The sequence below is a fragment of the Dermacentor variabilis genome, chromosome 3 (genome assembly GCF_050947875.1).
Source record: "Dermacentor variabilis isolate Ectoservices chromosome 3, ASM5094787v1, whole genome shotgun sequence".
NCBI classification, from domain to species: domain Eukaryota; kingdom Metazoa; phylum Arthropoda; class Arachnida; order Ixodida; family Ixodidae; genus Dermacentor; species Dermacentor variabilis.
In genome coordinates, this window is record NC_134570.1 from 220689279 (window position 1) to 220711146 (window position 21868).

Consider the following 21868-nt stretch of genomic DNA (forward strand, 5'->3'; position numbering starts at 1 on the left):
CGCACCCTTGGGCTTAGCAGTTCAACCCAAAAGCCACTATGTCACCATGGCGCGTTTTGAAAATTGAGTGGTGGAAAACGTGTGTGGTTATGGGTGAATTCTCCTCCTTTCTTTCAGGGTGGCTGAAAATGCGCGGAATGGCGCCCCTGCTATCTCTAGCGATGCAAATGTTTTAAACCTTATATTAGATTAAACGGTTTACATCAACACGAGAAAACTTGCTCCTTTACGCGATTTTTGGATGATACGGTTTATTTTACAGTTCCCATGAAGATCGTATCAATGAGATTCCACTGTAATTCCGGTGGTGTTCACAGCAACAACAGATTCGCTGAAGGAAGAGACAGGCAGAGAGTGAAAGAGGACTGTGAAATCCATGAAACGGATATGTGGAGCTAACAATGTGGACTGGTTGTATAAGGTGAGCAGGCTGCCGGGAATTGCTAAGCTTGATGTGCAGACCTCACATTTCTTAGGCAACTAAACTGTGCAATGTCTTGTTTTATTATTGATGACTGCTCTGCCAGTGTCCCTGAGTTTACATTTTTTTGTATTTATCATAAAGCAGGCACTTTCATGTTTTTGTGGTCGTGTGAGGCAGAGTCATTTGTTTCTTACAGCTGTCATCTTCTCAAAAGCAGGCACTCATGCTTAGAGACCTGGAGAACACGACCTGCAGCATGTTTGCCGAAATAAACAGCTATTGCTTATTTCAAATAGAACCAATGCAAGGCAAGGCCCCTTCTTGCTGCACTGTACTTGCAAATTGCAAAGCAATGATAAGACAGAATGTGGCAAGAAACATTTTCTTTTATTTGGCGGACATTAGAGTGGAAACACAAAAAAAAATATTGAGCAGCCCCAAGTCAGTCACTACACTAAGTAGATCCACTGCGATTCCCAGGACCTAGGAACCTGCTACGGTGCGCTGTTCAGTAACAGCAGTCAGTTTGTGTCCCTGCAAGCAGGATTATTAATTCGTGTTTTGGTTATTGGTGACATAACGAAATTTATAATTTTCTGGCCCATCAAATGTTTCAATCAGGAATAACTTCTACAGCAATGTACACCTTGTCAGCGGTGCATGCAGGATGATTTGCGGTGGCCAGACACTTTTGAGTGAGACTTCGGTATCAATGGAGATATAATGTATGTGTATGCATCAGTACATGGGAGATTGGAGGCAGCATCAAGGCAACCTATAGGCACTGTGTGAAAAATCTTGAAAGCTATGGTATTTGCTAATGCTTTTCTGTCCTCTGCACTTGATAGAATACTTTCCAGATTTAATTTCAATAAGAAAAGAAATTTAATATTTTCTGATGCTACCTTGACATGTAAACAAATTTTTGTCATGTAGGAGGGGGGTTAAAATACAACACAACATATTTTATCTAGAAGTTTTTCAGCGTCCTATTTCATGTGTGGTACACTTTCTTTTATTTGCCTTGCTGACCTGGCAGTCACATAGTCTTGGGCCAGGGATGACTGGATGGGAGAAGACGATGAAGTCTACTATTCATTGTTTAATGTGCGCTTGTGTACTATAAGATGTAAAAATGAAGAGTGATATTTTTATGCTTTAAGCATTTTGCAGAGTGAAGTAAGGTTATAACATTTTTTCTTCTCTAGGAGATGAGAGAAGATGGTGTTGCTTGCTCATGATGTTGCTGGGATACCCTAGTACCTAGCTCATAACTCTTTAGTGCAGTGAAGATCACCAGGTAGAAACCACGTCAATTTGTAAGAGTTATGAATCTTCAGCATGAAAGTAAATTAGTGCTTTGTTTTATTGGATACGTTCCCCTTTTGGAAAGTTCTGTGAAAAGAATGAAAATTTGCAAAACGAACAAATAAGAATTTGGAACAAGCATGCTATCAACACAGGTAATACAGACGCAGAGTTTAGTTACACTACATGCTAATAAGGACAGTGTAGGTGGGAGAACATTGCTAATACTTTACTTTTCCACCTATGACAAAGGAAAAAGGATACTTCAGTAATTCAGAAGAGAACACAATTCTTGTTACACCATCCTTATAATGTTCTTTAATGCAATGGTTTACCTGACTTGGAGGCCGATTTATCCCGGGAGTTCGTATCTGAATACACGGGAACAGTAAGCACAAGGAATTCGATGAGGTCGGTTACATGTAAAGAAAAATCTGAAATGTAGCGACTGTTTTAAGGGGCAATTTTTCGTGGCAGGAAATTTCGTAAATTTCGAAATTAAAAAGACTTCCGTATGAAGTTTACAACTTGATACAAAAGCTATGAAATTGTAAACTTCGTGCCTATATTTTTTAAGCTTACTAAATTTCAGCAATTTTTATAAATATTCAAGGTCCTAAATCAAAATTGTGCTGCTAGGATGACTAACATTTTACTTTCTCTCCCAAATGCAACAAATTTCATTGAAATTGGTCCAGTAGTTGTCTCAAAAGCATTTCTGCATTTTACATGTATTTGAATAAAGAGATTAAGGCTGGCACCGAACTAAAGCATCCTCCTCAAGGTAAGCGCATCATTTCTGGCGCCAGTTATCAGTCGACACTTTACACTATAAAAGAGAATTGCCTTTTTTACACTTTTCCAGTAATTCCAACTTAGTAGCAAGCTTAACTGAATACAGCTAGGAAGAAAGAAATTTGACAATTTTTAGTTTATGTGCAGAATTAAAGCGTTTGTATGTCACTGAATTTTGGTCTTCATGACCATTCAAATCCTTGAATTTTCTTTGAATGTTTAATCGAACATTCTGTACAATACCTGAAGCAGCCATCAGGCCACCAAGCAACATAAGGGCAAATAAGAACTACATGTGGAAGCACTTAAAAGCTCCGTTCGATTTGCCTGCACCACTGTGAACCAGCTAAGGGCGGTTCACGAAAAGTCCAGAAATTGTGCAGCTCGATTTCTGAGGTGCAGGCACAGCGCAGCACTCGAAACGAATGCCAAAGTGCAGATGTGGCGCAGGCGTTATGTTATGTCCGATTAATGTGCACAGAGTGCGTAAATTTGAAAGATCCCGAACTACAAGTATGACAGGCTTGTGGTGCCGGCTTCTCCGATTGGTCCGCTTCGCCTTACTTAGCTTGCGGTGGGCGGTCGAAAATCGCGGCGGCGTGTAACGGAAGGATAAGAATGCCGCTAAAACGGATCCTCAGCAAGGAAGAGCTGGCAGAGCGATGCCGTATATGTGCCGAAAGGGCTCGAAAAAGTTTTACTGCCACGCAAAAAGATTTATCATGTGCAAATAAATACATGTTCACCGGCAGGTGCCAGTAGCGAGGGCCTGAGCGATCGGTGGGCAGCCATCTTCTATTCCTTTCGGAACGGGGATGTCTCTGGCTACTGAGAAATTTTGTCAGTTTTATTCTTCATATTATTGCATTTTTTTTCGCATACACGCAGTGAGTTTTAGCAGTAATTTTTCCCTGTGTTGTGAGGTCGCGTGACAGACAGGCGAAGTGGGTGTAGCCCGAAAACATTGAACCAATAGCAGAGGGCTAATGGTGAAAGGGCGCCGAATCAGGAGTAATTATTTTTCTTTGGTGTTGTTTAATCATGCATAATCACTGTGTACATGTTATATCAGATGGGGAGCTTTCTCGGTTTTCGTGACGTCGCGTGACAGACAGGCGAAGTTAAGAGTGGCCCGAAAAAGTTTTGACTAATCGTGGTGGGCTGATTGCATAATTGGAATAGAAAAGTTTGGAATCATCTTACGTTATAGCGCCCCAGGACTCTACAGGGGGCCGTAGAATGAGACTTCCATGCAAAGACGGCCAACCTCACAAGGTTCACAAAGCTGACGTAATGAAGTCGACCTAAGCTGATATCAACCTCCCAAAGTGATGCGACGTTGGTTGGCTGTTAAAAATTTTTAGCTATGACAATGGTAACCCCATGGACAAACTTGAGGTTGAGCGAGGTCGAATGCTCGGTGAGATTATATTTCACAGCTGCTGATGTGCAAATTTCCTTCTCATGAAAAAATATGTGAAAAGTTTTATAATTTTACTGATATGAAGGGGTAATATATGTTACTTTTCGGTGATGTTACTTTCTAGTTCAATGGACCCTTTTCTTCCTTCCTTTCTACGTGGGAATTCGAGTGTTACCCTTGTTGGTTTAGCGGCCATCATCGGTTGTCGTGCGCGTGTGTGTGCCTTCGCCCTGAACCATCGGCTCGTCCTTCCGGAAATTGGTCTTCTCTTCTACCCATGTACTCCCTCGAAAATGCATTCTACGAAATTGATGAAGATACTCAGGTCTGAACTATGGAGGCAAGTGCGACATATTCGAGGATGCCTGCGGGTGCTTGCAGCGTCCAGAGTGGAGGGAACCCAGAACTTTGAAGCCGTGTACAGAAGGTAATCTAGCGAATTGTACCGAACTGGTGTGGTTCCTGCGGCTTCCAGCACTCCTCGATTGGGCAGTTTTGAAAGAAGGTAAATGTGCCACCAGGAAAGGTTTCCTATATTGGACACTGTGATGTGCCAAAAAGTGTTGATTCGGTTTTATCTAAAGGACCTAAGTTGTGTATTCAATCGCAAGAGTCCCCGGTCGAGCTCCTATCTATTGCTAAGAACATTGCAAAACGTGCGCCTGAGGATGAAAAGGCTTGTGTATTTCAGAAGGGCTGAACTCACTCTCGGTGAAGCGGTCCGAGCAGAACCAGCAGCGAGATGTTAAGCGAACCGTCGAGTACCTCAAGCAGAATGATCTGGCTTTAATGATTTCTTATATAGAAGGTAGTTTTACCGTTCTACCTAATTCGTTATTTCGTCAGAAAGCGAGAGAAGCTGTTGCAAAAAACTTTTCCATCAAGACGTGCACTGACGCTAAGCTAAAAAAGCTAGCGTTGGGTTTGTGTGATAGGTGTAACTTGACCAATCTTGGTTGGGCTATCAAGGATGTGAAGAGCGGAGCGCTCAGTATTTTCTTCTGCGCGAAAACCCATAAAGGCGGCGTTCCTTTCCGAGCCATCGTATGTGAGCGTGACATGTGGCGCGGGACTGTCGCCAAGTCTCTGCAGAAACACTTGCGCTTGCTCATATTTGAGGGCCCGTTCGTGATAAGGAATTTTGAGGAGCTTATCGCATTTCTTCGTGATCAGGAAGGCTCGAGGGAATCGTTGTTTCCGTTTTCCATTGATGTCTATGACTTATTTTATTCCATTCCACAAGATAAATTGCTTTGCACCATTAGGGATTCCATTGATGATTACGGCCCAGTGGCCGTTCAGAACGCATATGGCGAAAGTGTGGACGACTTTTTAGGAAGTCTTTATTTTTATCTGGCATCGACCATCGTTAATTTTGAAGGGAAAAAACCTAGTCCAAAAGCGCGGAATGTGCATTGGTTCCTGTATTGACCCATTATTAAGTGATATATTTTTATCATATTGTGACAAGCGAATTGCTGAACGCCTTGACACAGCCTACTCGGCTAAGATTTTTAGATAAGTTGACGATTATGCCATTTTTGAAAGGGGTAGCGGAGGAAGAGGGTTCAACTGCAGTAAACCGTGTTCTTGAAATTTTCCGTGAGAGCGCCCTTGGGTTGAGTTTCGCTTTTGAGTCGCCTTCGCGTGGATACCTGCAGTTCCAGGACATTTGCATTGTTATTGTCATCCCATGCGTGCTAGAGGTATCAGCCTCGCTCAAAAAAATGTACTTTAAGCTACCAGTCTGCTCATTCGAAGCTCGTAAAAAGGGGAATTGCAAAAAACTGCCTGCGTGCTGCTCTTGATAAGTGTTTGATAAACACATGATAAACACATAGCGTGTTTTACAGTTGCAAAGACTGCACAGAGCAGGATTTCAGTATGAGATGGTCACCTCGGTGCTAGAAACTACGCCCAAGCGTAGTTTCTACGCCCAAGCGTAGAGCCGCAACGTCGAAGACCTGTTGCCATCCCGTACTTTCAGCAAATCTCTCACCGCCTCAGAAAGGTGGCTGCAAAATGTGACGTACCGGTGGTTTTCACGGCGCCCAAGAAACTGGCGGGCATGTGCAACATGGTGCAGGGAAAGAAAGAAAAGAATTGAATGTAGTATCAAGAACGTTGACAGGTTCGTCCCATGCAGAATAGGGATAGTGTACCAGATACCCCTCTCTTGTGGCAATAGCTACATAGGGCAGACGGAACGGTGTCTAAACGTTAGACTGCAGGAGCACCGCGCAGGGGTAGAAGGATTGGCGGGGAGGGGCACATTGGCTGACCATTGTCGCCACTGTTGTAATTGCACGCCTAGGTTCCGCTACACTAAAGTCTTAAAGATGTTTGCGTCACAACTGAGCCGAGAAATCTATGAAGCTTACTGTATAAAAATGGAATCTGGCAGCTCCGTAAGCAGCTCTTTAGTGTCACTGAGTGATAAAGAGTTCAATTATTTACATGCAAACGTATGCCATCACGCCCGCATGCCAACGTCGAGAGATGGTTGTCCGATGATTAGCAAGTGTAATTATGATACATGTATAAATGTGGGCTTTCCCGGAGTAAATCTCAGTTGAAGTTTCGCGCCTGTCTTGTGTGTTTCCTTCTTTGTCCTTTGTTGCTTGCGCGTTTACATGATGCATTCCAATATCGACCACCAACTAGCCCGCCTCTCCCTGTTAATTATTTAATACAATAGCCCCAGGCAGGAATCTGGTAGTGGGCTTGACCCCAAGCCACCTGAGGCTTCGTTTTCAATTTGTATAGACAGCTCTCATCATATGTCACATGCGTGACACCACCGCAGTTGGATATCTTGCATCGGCCTATATCCTCTGACCTTGCTTTCAAAAGACAGTGAGTCACATGCCAAACTTCTTCCTCGTCAAGTATTCCTGCTCTAAACCAACAAATGACAGTTGTTGCCTCTCATTCAGTGTTGGCCAAAGAGATCTAGCCAGAATCTTGGTACTCAATAATGAAACTAGGCAAGTCAAACATCTTTTTCTGGTATGTTGCCTGTAGGCAACAATCGTGAATAAAGGGTTAATGAGAAACAAATTAAAAACTGAAATACAGTAGAACCTCACTGATACAATCTTCACAGGAACCGGAAAATAAAGTGTATCATACGAAAACATATCATCCAACATATTATCCAACCAAATCAGATTTTCGGGAAAAGAAAAAAAACGTAACATTCCGAAAAGCGTATTAAGCAGAATCGTATCGAGGTTCCACTGTCTAAAAAGACACGACACTGAAACTGGCTGTAGAAAAGTTCGTAAATTACTGTGTTCTGAAGCTTGTCACAATTTTTTCTAGAATTTAGAAGTCGAGGACCTTGCTTTAACACAAGAAATGAATGGTCAAAATAATGTCAGTACCCCTTTAAAGTTCAACAACTCGAGACGTATTTCTGCACATTGAGAGGCAATTTACCTAAGCCATAAGACTCCTAACAAAGCATGTTTCACAGTCTTGCAGGCAAATCGAACATTAGCACTGGTGCACCTTCAAATGGTGCAGTCAATTCTATGGACCTAATGCTTGCATCTTGCATACGTGCTCAAGTCAGAGGCAGGAAATTAGGACAACTTCCAAAACACTTCAATTATCTCCTTCTGAAAGAGAGAAGTTTGTTTTATCCAGCAGTTCTTGACATAGCAATAGTCCATAGTTTTGGACATAGTCCAAATGTGTTACCTTCTTCATCAGCCTTTTAAGATATGCTATTTAGATCACTAGACTTTATCTAAAGCAGGAACAATCGATCGATCCTCTTCAAAGATCATACAGCACAGACATGGGTACTCACATGAACGAGCCCAGTTCATGTGTCGACCACTCGAATCTGTTTTAAACACAGGCCCATTTCCAAAGCCCCAACTGCAGTGCACTTCCTTTCATGAGTTATATGTAAATTAATTTGGGCTAGTTGACGGGTCTTAACCTGAATGGACAGTGCAAAACAAAATATAGATGGAAGTGAGAACGGGGACAGAACCGTCTTCCAACTGTTTCTATTAGAGCGTAGCCTGCCTATAGCGAAGCAACATATATGGAACTGACAGTTATAGCGAAAAAAGTGCCAGTCCTGATTGCACTCCCATAAGCATTCACATATTTTTCATTGATATCCCATTCATGCACTGCGTGCACAAGAGACTATTTGAATATGACACATGCCTTTGGTTTAACTTAGAATGATCAGGGGTTCCCTGCAGTGTGATTAGGTGACAAGTTTGGTTCAGTACATATTGATTGGTTTCGTTGCATGGTATTTATATAATTGTTATTTTTACTAAATATTTCGCCTACTTCCTAATGCAAAATTTGTGTGCAGCTCTATACATGTTTTCATTTCGCAATATATTGACTGGCGCGGACAATCTGCCTCATGTGGCACTTCGCAAACGAAGCGAAGTGTGGCGCGACTGCCTTGCTAATTGGAAGACCACGAGAGCAGCACATGGGTGATGCGTGGGCGCAATTGACAGCAGCTGCCGCAGACAGACCTCCGCTCATGCTGCGCTTTGTTTCCATACAGATAATACGCACTAGTGTGGTATAAAGGCATCCAAGATTTTCCTTCTTAGGAAACATCTAATGAAACGATAGCTCCTAAGAAGGCCGCTATCCAAAATAATCAAGAAAGAGCAGTACAGAAAAACGTCACAGAAAATCACATTTGGGTTTCCTTTGTAGCAATTGCTACGATCGGGTGGATGTCTGATTTTCCTTTTATTAAAATCACATCAAACTAGGTCAGAGCATCAAAAATTGACCAGATTTCCAGGCCTTGCCATTGGAAAAATTCTTGCAGCAAGGTTAATAGCAAGGTTAATTGAGCACGAATGATATGCTGGTATTCTATGCAGTCACGTCAAGGCTGAAACACTAAGCTCTGCTCTTCTGCGGGACCTTGGTGATGCACATATTAAATGAGATTCTTCTGGCTACTATGGCTTCCAGGAAAATTGGTCATTCTTAAGACCACAGGACACCACCATAGTACATTTTCAGGCGTATTCCTTGCGCTGGCAGACACAACCACTCAGGTCTACTGACAATGAACATTTGCCGCAGGACACGATAGCAATGACAGTATTTGGCAGGATGTTTAGACAACAGACTAAAAATAGTGGACTGGAGGTGAAAGCAGTTCTTTTGGTAAAGTATTTAACTCGGCTTTCAATAGTGCATTGCTTGCATATAGGGTAATGTACTTATCATATGTAATTTTGTAACAGTGTACTTATGATGGAAAATTCAAATCAAAACCACACAGTGGGATGGTGAGGCGAGTGGACAACACAGTGATTTCAAAGCATTGTTTCGTGCTGAGTACTAAGTAGCAAGTTCGGTATTCCCGCACAGCAGCCAGGGTAAGATCAATAATTGGGATAAAATGACAAACCAAGTGACAAAGTATGAAGCAAGACCTATAATGTTTCAAAGTGCTTTGAGTCGTGTGTGCACTTTGTTGGCAAATGTGTGAACTTTCGACGTAGAAAAAATGTTGTCATTGGAAACAACTTTTCAAAGATGATCCCTTGTTTATCAACAAAGCGAGGTTTTATGAGACAAGAGTTCAAGAAAGCCTGCCTAAAAAATGAAAAACACCAGTAATTTTGACGTGCTCTTACATTGAACACCCTGTGATTAAACTGTTTATGGCATATCTAGCATGTCATGCGGACCAACACCTAGGCAAGAGACAATGACAGCAACTGCTGCAGAATATGTGAAAGCAGAGAAAACAGTAATGGCAGGAAACAGGCTGTAGCATTACAAAAAGAAAATGCACAAGTTTGATGGCAAATGATAAAAGAAATACATACAATTAAGAGCCCTTCCACTATGTGAAGATAGAAGACCAGCTGAAGCTGTACTTGTTGATAAGTATATTGAGTTATATATGGCTAATTGCTATATTGATTGAATAAAGACACATATACACAACTTCGTTGTTATCTTTTATTTTCTGTTTACTTTGTCACCATGGTAACCATTTCTTTGTGGTCACTGTGATATACTGCAATCGGTCGCCGATGCTTTCGCGCCCACTCCCGCTTCCGTTCGCAAAGGTAATCCTCATGGGCACGCAGTTCTTCATCGCTCACAGAGCAGCTATCCGACATTACGGATCTGCGGACAAGACGCGTCCGGCTGTAGCAGCTGCCCGTCGCTTTCACGCACATTCACGCTGTTGCTCACACCGGTGCTCTTTACATGCACATTGTTCTTCTTGAGTACGGACTACGTGCGTCCTGGCCATAGCAGGACCAAAGTAAAACTGCTGACAACGTCGCTGGAGCGATGTCGACGTCACAAGAAAACGAGGCACAGACATTGGTGGGTACACAAAAACGTTTTATCATTCCGCCATCCACTCCGGAGCCACTGAGCACCGCCGGCGCACAGCAGGCTACTGTGGATTCAATTTTGTCGACGCAACTTTTTTCTACACACCCTGTCGATGTATGCACTTTTGGTCAGAACCTAGAACCCCGTCCCCCCCCATATACAGCTTCGCTGTAAAAATAGCAAAGGAAACGGAAGCAGACACGTTCAGTGCATGACAAAAGGAATGCAGCAGGCAAAAAGATGTGGTTTCTGCAGCTGTTAACACAAGCCATGACCTTGTACAGCCTGTGGCAACAAAATGTAGCACAAGCAGATAGCTCAATCACTTCGCAGTTGTTCTAGCCTCGTGAACTGGAGCAAGGCTTTCCTGTTCAGGAAGCACGGGCAAGGTCAAACAGACCCCTTTAACCAAACACAGAATTAACACTGAACCGACCGTCCAACCTGTTCTCCAGCACGTTTATCGCGTGTCGCAGAGAGAACAGGATACTATTCGTCATCACTTTAAACAAATGCTTGACGATGGTGTCATTGGTGACACCATCGTGACAGCATGGTGACGCCATGCTGACAACAGGTGAAGGCCAACGACAAGTCATTGGCTTGTACCTGTTGTATTAGTTAAAAATAAAGACGATTCACTACGATTCTGTGTCGATTATCGCAAACTGATCAAAATCACGAAAAAAGACGTTTACCCAATTACTCGGATAGCCGACTCTTTGGATCACCTGCGACATGCCCGTTACCTTCTTCAATGGATCTGCGTTGTGGGTACTGGCAGACTAAAGTTGATGAACGGGACCAGGAAAAAACGGCGCTTATAACACCCGACGGTCTCTATCAATTTAAGGTCCTCCCCTTTGGATTGTGTTGCACTCCGGCCACATTTCAACGCATGATGGAAACAGTTTTATCTGACCTAAAGTGGCACTCGTGTTTAGTCTACTTAGAAGATGTAGTTTTTTCCACCACGTTTTAACAACACATCCAGCGGCTTGAGGCGGTTCTTCGAGCCATCCACACCGCTGGCCTGTCTCTGAAGCCCGCAAAATATCATTTTGGCTACGAGGAGCTTAAATTTCTAAGTCATATTGTCAGCAGCACCGGTGTGCGCCCTGGCCCTGACAAAGCCATGGCAGTTGCTCTGTTCCCGATACCGAAGACAAAGCACGATGTCCTCCGATATTATGGGCTTTGCGCGTATTACCGCCATTTTGTGTCCAATTTTTGTGAGATTGCCGAACCTTTGCAACGACTCATCAAGAACGACGTCACACTTGTTTGGGGCCCGGCACAATCTGACACCTTCCACGACCTTCAGCGACGTCTACAGACACAACCAATCCTTGGTCACTTAGACACCGAGGCCGACACAAGAGTGCATACTGATGCTAATAACATTGGTCTCGGAACGACACTCGTACAGTTTCAAGCTGGTCATACCCAGGAATTCTGGACATGCATTTAGTCTCTTTTTTCGCCACCACGTGGCGTATCAACCTTAATGATTTGAAATTCGCGCCGTGACGTACGCCATGACGCAAAAGTAAAGAAAACATAATAAAAAGAAGCACGCCCTGAGACGGTTGCTTCACCTCGGCACTTGGCAACGAGCGCGCTTACGTATCAGTCTTATCTTGAAGGCGACCTGCTACTTGCTCGACTTTCAATGAATCGACGATTTTGCTAGACACCTTGCCAGACAGCTCAGCGGCATTTCGGGTGAGGCCGAGATAACAGCGGCCGCAAAGCTACCGTTGGGTTCCCTTCGTTCTTTCTCTTTATTTGTGTACGACAGCGGCCGCAGGCTTCCGTATAGTCAGCGTTATGTTTCGTGTGTTTTCTAAGAACCGGTGTGATTCAATAAGAGGAAGCTTTAGCTAGGGCCCTTCTTCGATGCCGGCCGCTCAAATTCACGTAAAACGCATAAATGATTCTAGGAGAAAATCACTCAACAGTTCAACCGATCTGAATGTGAATTGTTGCATTCAAGAGAGAACGTTAGATCACAGTGATCGCTGCAATATTAATTTTGATTTAGGCCATGGCATTATTGACAAGAATTATCGGAAATCGGCAAATCTGAAGAAAGAAGTACGAAGTTTACAAATCCGTTGGTTCGGATAAAAACTGATATCGCCTCCCTATAAATTACATCTCTTGGAGAATCTCAATCGCGCAAATTACATGTATGAATTTATAACTTATGTGAAGTTGTTACAATGCCTGTAAAGATTCTGAGAATGCCATATTCACGAGTTAGTGGTGTATTTCAGGGTGCCATACGATATATTAATTTTGTCCGCATTAAATGAAATATTAGGTGCAGCTTACATAACTCCGATATCGTTTTAGTTGCTGAGGTGCACTGTCGTATACTTCGAGTATTGCTTCTTGAAATTTCGCATTTTTTAGAATTTAAATAAGTAGAAGCTAAATAAAAATTCGCTTTCTGAAATCTTATTTTAACTGTCTCTTTTAAGTTTTACATAACTCATGAATTGCGGCGCAGTGGTTGTAAGAAGAAAGGATTGCTGATTTACCATGTAGGAGCTAAAGCTTCCTGTTAAGTTAGGTTTAGAATAATATGTTTGCTGATAGAAGAAGCAAGACGGGTAGCGCATATACATTATGGCGGCCGCAGTTCGATGGGGGCGAAATGCGAAGGCACACGTGTACTTAGATTTAGGGTACGTCAAAGATGGCCAGGTGGTTGAAATTTTCCAGGTTCCACCACTACGCCGTGCCTCAGAATCAGATCGTGGTCCTGTCACGTAAAACCCCATAATTCTTTTTTTTTAATTCAAAGGATGTACAGTAATTTACAGTAATTGACAAAGTCAAGCCTACAGCAGGCTAGTCGTTGAAGCGTTCACTTCTTCAGACCTAAGCTTGGGCTCATCTTCCTCAGCTTTGTTCAGAGCTGCGCAACATATTTCCACTTGGCGTGGGAGCGCCGTCCCGCTGCTTTGTAGGCAGGAAAGGACTGGTAGCGTTTTAGGCGGCTGACCTGAACGACGTGATGGGAAGTCTGGACGGAGCGAGTAGTAGATGCGACCGGAGACATCTCGTAGGTTACGTTGGTTAACTGACAGAGGACTCGGTAAGGGCCGGAGTAGCGGGACATTAGTTTTTCCGAAACGGCGTGTGGGAGATCACAGAGTGACAAGATCCCCGGGAATATAATCGGCATCCGGTTGAACACTGTCACCAATGCTTTTCCGCTTGTTCTGAGAAGCACAAAGGCGACGGTGAGCAACTTGGCGTGTTTCTTGGGCTCGAGCAATGACATCGCTTGTATACTGAGACACAGACTCTTTAGCGGTAGGTAGTATTGTACTAAAAAGCAATGCTGGATCTCGGCCGCACAACAAATAAAATGGCTCGTAACGTGCAGTGTCGTGGCGTGATGAATTGTACACGGATATGACAAACAGGGAAGCAGGGGCGCTATAACGTAAAACTATTCCAAACTTTTCTATTCCAATTCCGTAACCAGCCCTCCGCGATTGGTCAAACACTTTTTGGACCACCCCAACTTCACATGTCTGTCACGCGACGTCACGAAAACCGCGATAGCTTCACATCTGATACGACGTGTGCACACTGATTATGCATGAATTGACCGAACAAAAGGAAAATTGTTATTTCTGATGCGGCGCCTCGGCTATTGGTCAGAAGTTTTCGGGCTGCACCCACTTCACCTGCCTGTCACTCGACGTCACAAAATCGCAAAAACTCACCGCGTCAAAGTGACGTATACGCGTTAAAGATGCATCATTATGCCGAACAAAACTGAATTTCCTGCTGAATAGCCGCAGGCTGTCCCGTTCCGAAAGGAATAAAAGGTGGCTGCCGCCAATCGCTCAGGGACTGGCTACTCGCGCCTGCCGAAATGCATGGGTTTACTTGCGCATAATAAAACTTGTTGCGCGGCCGTGTGACGTTTTCGAACACTTTCGGCACCTTTTTGACCTCGTTCTGCCAACTCTTTGCTGAGGATCCGTTTTAGCGGCATTCTTAAGCTTCTTTTGCATGCCGCCGCGATTTTCGACCAGCCACCGCAAGCTAAGTAAGGGAAAGCGGACCAATCGCAGACGCCCGGCACTACTCTCTTTATCCGGTTACCGATATTCAGTGCAGTGGCTCGGCCCCATGGAATCCCTCTCCACTTCAGCGTGCTCCTCACCTCTTGTCAGTCAATTAGATAAGACAAGCCGCCCAGTGTAGGCAATGTTATTCGTTTTTCCAGCAAACAAAAGTGACCTCCTATGAACGAGGAAAGCGTTTGATTGGTCGGTTGAGGCAACCCTGCGGGCGATCGCCCGATGCTTCCGTCGCTGGTGACGCAAATTTCACGTCAGTAATAAAAACACATCAGAACAGTTTTACGTTATAGGGCCCCAGTATTACAGTCACGATGGTCATCAGAAACATACATGAAGAGCATGTCTGTTATTGTACGATTATGCCGCTCCGTAAGACCGTTTGTCTGCGGATGGAATGTATTAGTAAATATGTGCTTGGTAGAATAAGAATGGAGGAAGTCGCCCACAACTGTAAAGAGGAAGGAGCGACCCCTGTCGGTAAGAAGTTGACGAGGAGCGCCGTGGTGAACAATGACGTGCAACAGGAACTAGGCTACGTCGGTTGGAAAGGCTCTGGTGAACGCGAACCAAGTTGTATAATCTGTTTCGACGGCAATCCACTTGTTGCATCAGTCAGATGTGGGGAAAGGCGCCAATAGGTCTACACCAGCGCGATAGGAGGGTTCGGTAGGAACGCCAAGAGGTAGGAGTAAACCAGCAGTGAGCACAGATGGCTTCTCCTGGCGTTGGCATAACTCACGTTCGCTCAGATAATTTAGCTCAGCTGGAGAAAGTAGACGCGGGCATAGGCAATGACACTGTCGTCCCATCGTTGACGTTGGCTGAAAATGCCACCAATTCCATGACCAATGGCATCACTGCGGACTTCTCCTGGAGCAGTCTAGTCGAAGTGCGCAAGAAGGAATGGAGATGTAAGGAGAGAGACAAGCTTCGAGAAGGCAGTTGATTGCTCATGTCCCCTTCTGCGTCCGCCTTCAGAAGAGCAGAGGGTGGGTGACGTCAGCAAAATTGTGCATGAGGCGGCGGAGGTACGAGAACAGGGCCACGAAGCTCCGGACATCTTTAGCACATGTTGGCACGGGAAACTTCTGTGCGGCAAGAGCTTTTCCCGGGTCTGGGCGCACACCAGAAGAATGAACAAGATGACCGAGGATAGTTTTTTGCGGCGTCCGAAGTGACATTTAGACAAATTAAGTTGAAGGCCAGCGTTGGGAAAAGCAGAAAGAACGAGCAAGCGGCACTCTGGGTGCGTGGCAAATGTAGCAGCAAAAATTACGGCGTCATCTATGTAAGAAATACAGATGAACCGCTTGAGGTTATCAAGGAGTGTGTCCATCATGCATTCACAAGTAGATGGAGCATTAAATAAGCCGAGTGGTACAAATTTGAACTTGTGTAGGCCATCAGGTGTTATAAAGACGGTCTTCTCTCGGTCCATGTTGTCGACGCAGTCCGCCAGTAACCGGAACCAAGGTCGATGGAAGAAAAGTACTTCGCACCATGGAGGCAGTCGAGGGCGTCATCAATGCGTGGCAGAGGATAAACGTCTTTATTTGTGATTTTGTGAAGGTGCCGGTAATCCACGCAGAAGCACCAGCTGGCGTCCTTTTTAACTAGAACGACAGGGGACGCCTAAAGACTGGATGATGGTTCAACGATTCATCGAGACAGAATCTTCAAGACCTGTTTGAATGAGTTGTCGTTCATGCAAGGACCGACGGTATGGTCGCCTGTGATTAGGGAGTGCGTCATCCATCTCAGTATGGTGTGTCGTGAGAGAGGTCTGGCCTAAAGGGCGACCCAGGTCAAAAATGTCGCTGAACGCGGAGAGTAGCTGGCATAAGTAGTTGGCGTGGTAAGGCGGAATTCGGGAGCGATAACGTTTGTGAGCTGAGGAAGGACAGCCGGCAAAGAAGACGAGTCAACGGGAGACGACGTAATATAAGCAGCTGAGGCTGAAAAGAGGCAAACTTGGGAGGAAGACGGCGTACCTAAGGCTATGCCTCGTGGTAGGACGTGGTCACTGATTACGAAGTTGACGAGATGAAGGCTGATAGAGTTGTTCCTGTTACTGACGACGGTTTGCGGAAGAGCAACGTGATGAGAAAGGAGGACTTCCGCGAGAGGAGACACAACACAGTCACCATCAGGCACAGATGGATCTGTATAAAGCAGGACGCTGGTCATGGCTTGTGGGGCAACTCGAATGTGCTCAGCGAAGCAGAGCCTACTGGGAACTTCCTCGGGAGGGTCAAGACAAAGTAAATCAAGGGGAACTCCAGCGAGCAGTAGATAAGGGCGGAGTGAGCGAATGGAAAATGAAGGCCTAGAACAACGGCATGGGGACACTCTTAAGAACAGTAAACAAAACAGATGTTTGGCGGCCACAGGCACCTCCGAGAGCGGCACACATTCCTATTCTGGCCAGTGTTGTTCTGCTAGCGACTCGCACAAGACAGGGCGCCGCACGTGTTATGACGTAAGTGAGGGAGCTGTCTACAAAGCTGGTCGCTCATCACATAGATGTGCGCCTATACAAGCAGAGCAGCGACAAGGACACCACCTACGTCACATCAAGGAAATTCCTTTCCGTCGGTAAGGTAAGCAGAGCAATCGCGAACCCTGTCGTTCTAGCAGCGTCACCTCTCCAAGCTGCACCCGTCAGTTTCATGTAGAGTGGAGGTACATGGGGGACGCAGAACGGCAAATAATGGATGAGCGAGACAGCGGTCGTCGTGGTGAGGGTGAACGACTCGGCCGTACAGATGAGGACGCCTGCGTAGAGTTGTATGGCTCTGTGAAACCTTGCGGTGATAGACAAGTACCTGTCGAGTGGCGGGAAGGTTGGAGCGCAGTCTTATATTGGCATGACGTCCAGGAATTGCGGCAGTGGCGGAAAATGTGGCCAACGTGCCGGCACTTGATACATATCGGCCGGTCATCGGATGTCCGCCATTCTGCTGGCTTCCGAGAAGGCCGACAGGGGTACAGGCCTCGCGAAGAGGATATCGTAGGAAAATGTAGGTGTCCGCTCGGTTGACGGAATAGAGAGACTGAGTTCCATGGTTCTCCAACTGGTCGCACACAACAGACTGCACAAGGTAACTCGTCAGTCGGCAATAGTTCGAAGAGGTCTTGAAGCCAACCGGTGCCGCGGCTCCGATCTTCCGTCGAACGATACGGACAAGCTTTCAGGCGGCGAAGCCTGATTCGCAGAGCGAGAGTCCTCGCACGAAGACATAGCAGACGTATTTTGAAGACGGATCAACTGGTGTGTGATGCAAATACTTTTTGCTTCTTCGATGCGTCGACATTCATGAATAACGTCGGCTATGGTGCAAAAATGCACGAAAAAATGGCAAGCGTCGTCTGCTATGCCCTTCAGTACGTGGTTTACTTTGTCTTTTCCTGACATGTTCTCCTCACCCCTGCGGCAAAGGACGAAAACTTCCTGCATGTATGCCACATGATTCGGTCGACGCCACTACGCGGGACCCAAGTCTCATTTTCGCAGCTCGCTGACGGCCAACAGGTTTGCCGAAGGTCTCGTGGAGCTTTTGCTTACATTTCTCCCAGCTTGTCAGTTCTTCCTTGTGGTTCCGAAACCAGAGCCATGGCATTCCTTTCAGGTAGAAAGTTATGTGAGCCAGCATAACACTTTTGTACCACCTGTTGTGAGCGCTGATGCTCTTGTGCATTTGAAGCCGCTCATCGACATCAAAAATGTATGCCCCGGAAAACGTTCCTGGGTCCCGGGACTGAGACAACTGTCGACGTTGCAACCCCTTCTAACAATATAAGCGCTTATGGCACTTAATAGGAACATCGGTGGTGCATTAAACACTGTTTTGGCCAGGGATCAGCGGTGAAGTCACATTTCACTTCAGGAGCAAATTGTTTTGCTGCTTCCCGGCAAAGGGAAAATTAGGGCTGTCTTTTTTAACCTTCACTTCGTGCAGGCTCCTGTAGAGTAGTGTAGTGCTGGGCAGAGTTATGACGTCGTGTGCTGCACTTGGCTCGCTGGGCTGTAGCCAGTCACAACAGACTGCGCGTCGTCTTCTGCATCAGCAGACGAAAAGCACCTGACTTCGCTCTTACCGGCTGCATATTTCAGTGTTAGCGGCGGCAACACCCAAGGGAGCGTCGCATCGAGCTTTACTCGTAGCCGCTTGCCATCACCCATAGCAAGAGCAGGGATCGCGTCACACACGCTGGTATAGGGGACTCACGACGACGCGGATGACCGTAGCATTCATTACCCGCATCAGGCTACCCTGAAACTAAACTGTAGTGTACCATTTTTCTTTCGTCAACAAATATAGACAAACTGCAGCTAAATACATGGCGAATGCGCAGTGAACGAAGTCAGCGCGCAGTCTGAAACAGCCTGCACCATCCATGAGTGAGATAATTTTACCTTCTTGGAAGATTAGCTCACGTCCCTCTGTGACACAAGGTCACGCAAGCACTTCGCTATCGTCTTTGCAGCGAGTAATTACTATCGTCGCTATATCACTAATGTTGTTTGACGTCCGCTGCTTGCATTCATCGAAAGCGCAGTGTAGAAAGCGTAGTTTTCATGCTACACTATAAAAAATGACTTCGTGTAGGTAGGCGGAGCTAAACCATTCTACGGCAAGTAAACAATGGCGACTTCCTACACTTACTACACTCGCGCAGCCCGTGTAGATAAAAAATAGCCCTGTTGACTTCAAGAAGCACCAAATTTAAACCGTAAGGCGATTAATTAGAGCTGGCGTCGGAACTGTAATTGCAGAGCAAGTGTGATTCACTCTGCACGCAGTAGCTTCTTGAGAAGCAGCAGGGAGGGAGAGGGGAGTGTATATACGTGTGCACGTCTTGAGTGTGCATGCGCGTGTACTTGATTTTGCGTGTACGCCCGTGATTGTGCCTCCGTATTTTAGTCTGCGTGAGCACGAGCGCATTTATGCGTCTGCGAGCATACGCGCACTTGTGTATGAGTGCATTTCCGTGTGCGTGCGTGCGTGCGAACATTTTTCTTCGTGTGTACATGCGTGGGCGATTGGTAATCTGCATGGAGGCTAACGTGCCTGTTGTCTGTGCGTCTGTATGCTTGAGAGAGAGAAGGGGGTGAATCTCTGTGTGTATAGGTTTGCGTGAGAAAATATAATTTCCTTACTTGCACCTACTCTCGTATGCAAATGAAATATAGACATTAGAATATGGAGTTTTTACGTGTCAAAATCACAATCTGATTGTGAGGCACACCGTAGTGGGAGACTCCGGAATAATTTCGACCACCTGGGGCTCTTTAACATGCATGTGAATCTAACTACACTGGTGTTTGCGCATTCCACCCCCACCGAAATGCGGCCGCCGTGGCCGGGATTTGATCCCGCGACCTCGTGCTTAGCAGCCCAACACCACAGACACTAAGCAAGCACGGCGCGGATGTAGAGTTTACTTGAATCTTATTTATATCCGCAGAGACAAGAACGAATGGCACTGCCTTTATGGTATTGCTACGGGATAGTATTTCCAATGACAAAGAGCCGAGCAGTAAGAAGACGACGATGACGATTTGAAGCTAGCCCGGGCTGTTGCCCCTTGGCCAAGCGCAGCGTATTTTCTTGTAAATATACTTGTACATAGCTTTTCGTCTGCGTCTTCCTCCGTAACAATATTATCACTTTCTGAAAGCGAAACCGACGCAAAAAGAAAAAAAATATTAGGAGCCATTCCACTCTGTGAAGATGGATGACCAGCTAAGCTGTAGCACATCACACAGGATTAGACAAGGGGTTTTGTACTTATTTTCACCACTTGGTAATGGTAGTCAGGATAGCCTTGTGATTACTGTGATATATACGGGTTGGTCCGGTTACAACCTTAGACAGAATCTTGGCCAAAGTAGAATCTATGCACGACCGTTGTTGCTTAATTGAGTTACTTCGATTGCTGTAGCACTTCAAACCAAATTCTTCATGCACAAACTCAATGAAACATTTATTTTCTTGTTTTAAAATGCCCACATTGAAGTCTTCAATGATGATCACAAAGGTAGTGTCATCGCGGCTAACCAATGCTAAGTGCGTGGTTATGAACTTCTCAGTACCACATTTGGGTGTGCCTGAATATACATATATAGACAGTGGATATCATAATTTCGTCTTTTGTTTGTACGGCACAGACAACTCCACCAGTCGATGCCTCTCTCCTCTTACGAGTCATGTAGTATGGTTGTACATACATTTCCTCCTATGCATATACGGCAATGCCTTCCGCGCGTGAGACCGTGTGCGGTTCACAAATGATTCCAGCATGCCAGTCGACGTGAAACAATGCATCTTTATTATTATTATTATTATTATTATTATTATTATTATTATTATTATTATTATTATTATTATTATTATTATTATTATTATTATTATTATTATTATTATTATTATTATTATTGGCGGAGCACTTGCAGCCTGCTTCACCTCCACCGCATGACTGCCCGATACTTCGCAACCTACAGGATCGGCCAAAATTCTTGCTCCCTGGCAAGACAAATGCATTTCGGGGCAGAGGTACACAGCTTCGCTGTGAAAGCGCCTGTACAGTCAGTATAGCCGCCCTGTATTTTGTCGCGATGGCACCATCACCATCGGCACGGTCCTGCGAGGAGCTACTAGCGGTTCGCGCTCGTTATCTTCCTTGCCTCTTGACGGGGATGACGCGCTAAATCTGCACCATCATTGCGTCGTGCATCCCTTCTTCGACTAAGCCCGCTTTCGGCGGCACATTTTCGCTGTTGTATTGATATTAAAGGTTTACACTGCTTGATTTCGAAAAAAAGGCAAATGTACATCAAAAGCGTACTGGCCGCAAGGAACGTACTCACGGAGCGATGCTATCGATCACATTATCACAAAAGAGTGGGCTCGGTCAGGTCGCTCTTAAAGACGGTCTTTTTCAGCGGCAGTTATGCTTTCAGAGTTTATCTGTAAAATATTTGTAAAATAGAAGCATGTTTATTAATTATTCGCCCAGCTAGGCAGTCTCGATGACTGGCTCCAAGCTACTCATGTCCGTTACCCGCCTAAGATCAATTATTGGCAATTTAATTATCGTACCTTCGTTTATTACGCAAACAACTGCTCAGCTTACTCCGTATCTAGAGGCTACCAATTTCAACACTCCAATGATAGCAATGATGTCAGCAAGATTTGCATTGCTCTAATAAAGTTTGGCGCCCTTAAAAAGTAACTGCCTGGATATTCATGGTGCAGTACGCTTCTGATAAAGCAGGTGCAAATACTTCGACGGGTTTTCTTGGCGCAATTCAAGTTCATCAACTTAAGCACATGCGCCCAACAGTACCCTTCTGCTTTTACGACGGACTCTTCTACGTTCTACAAGAAGCACTTCAGCGCTACGGTATATCACACAAGGTGTGCGAGAACATTT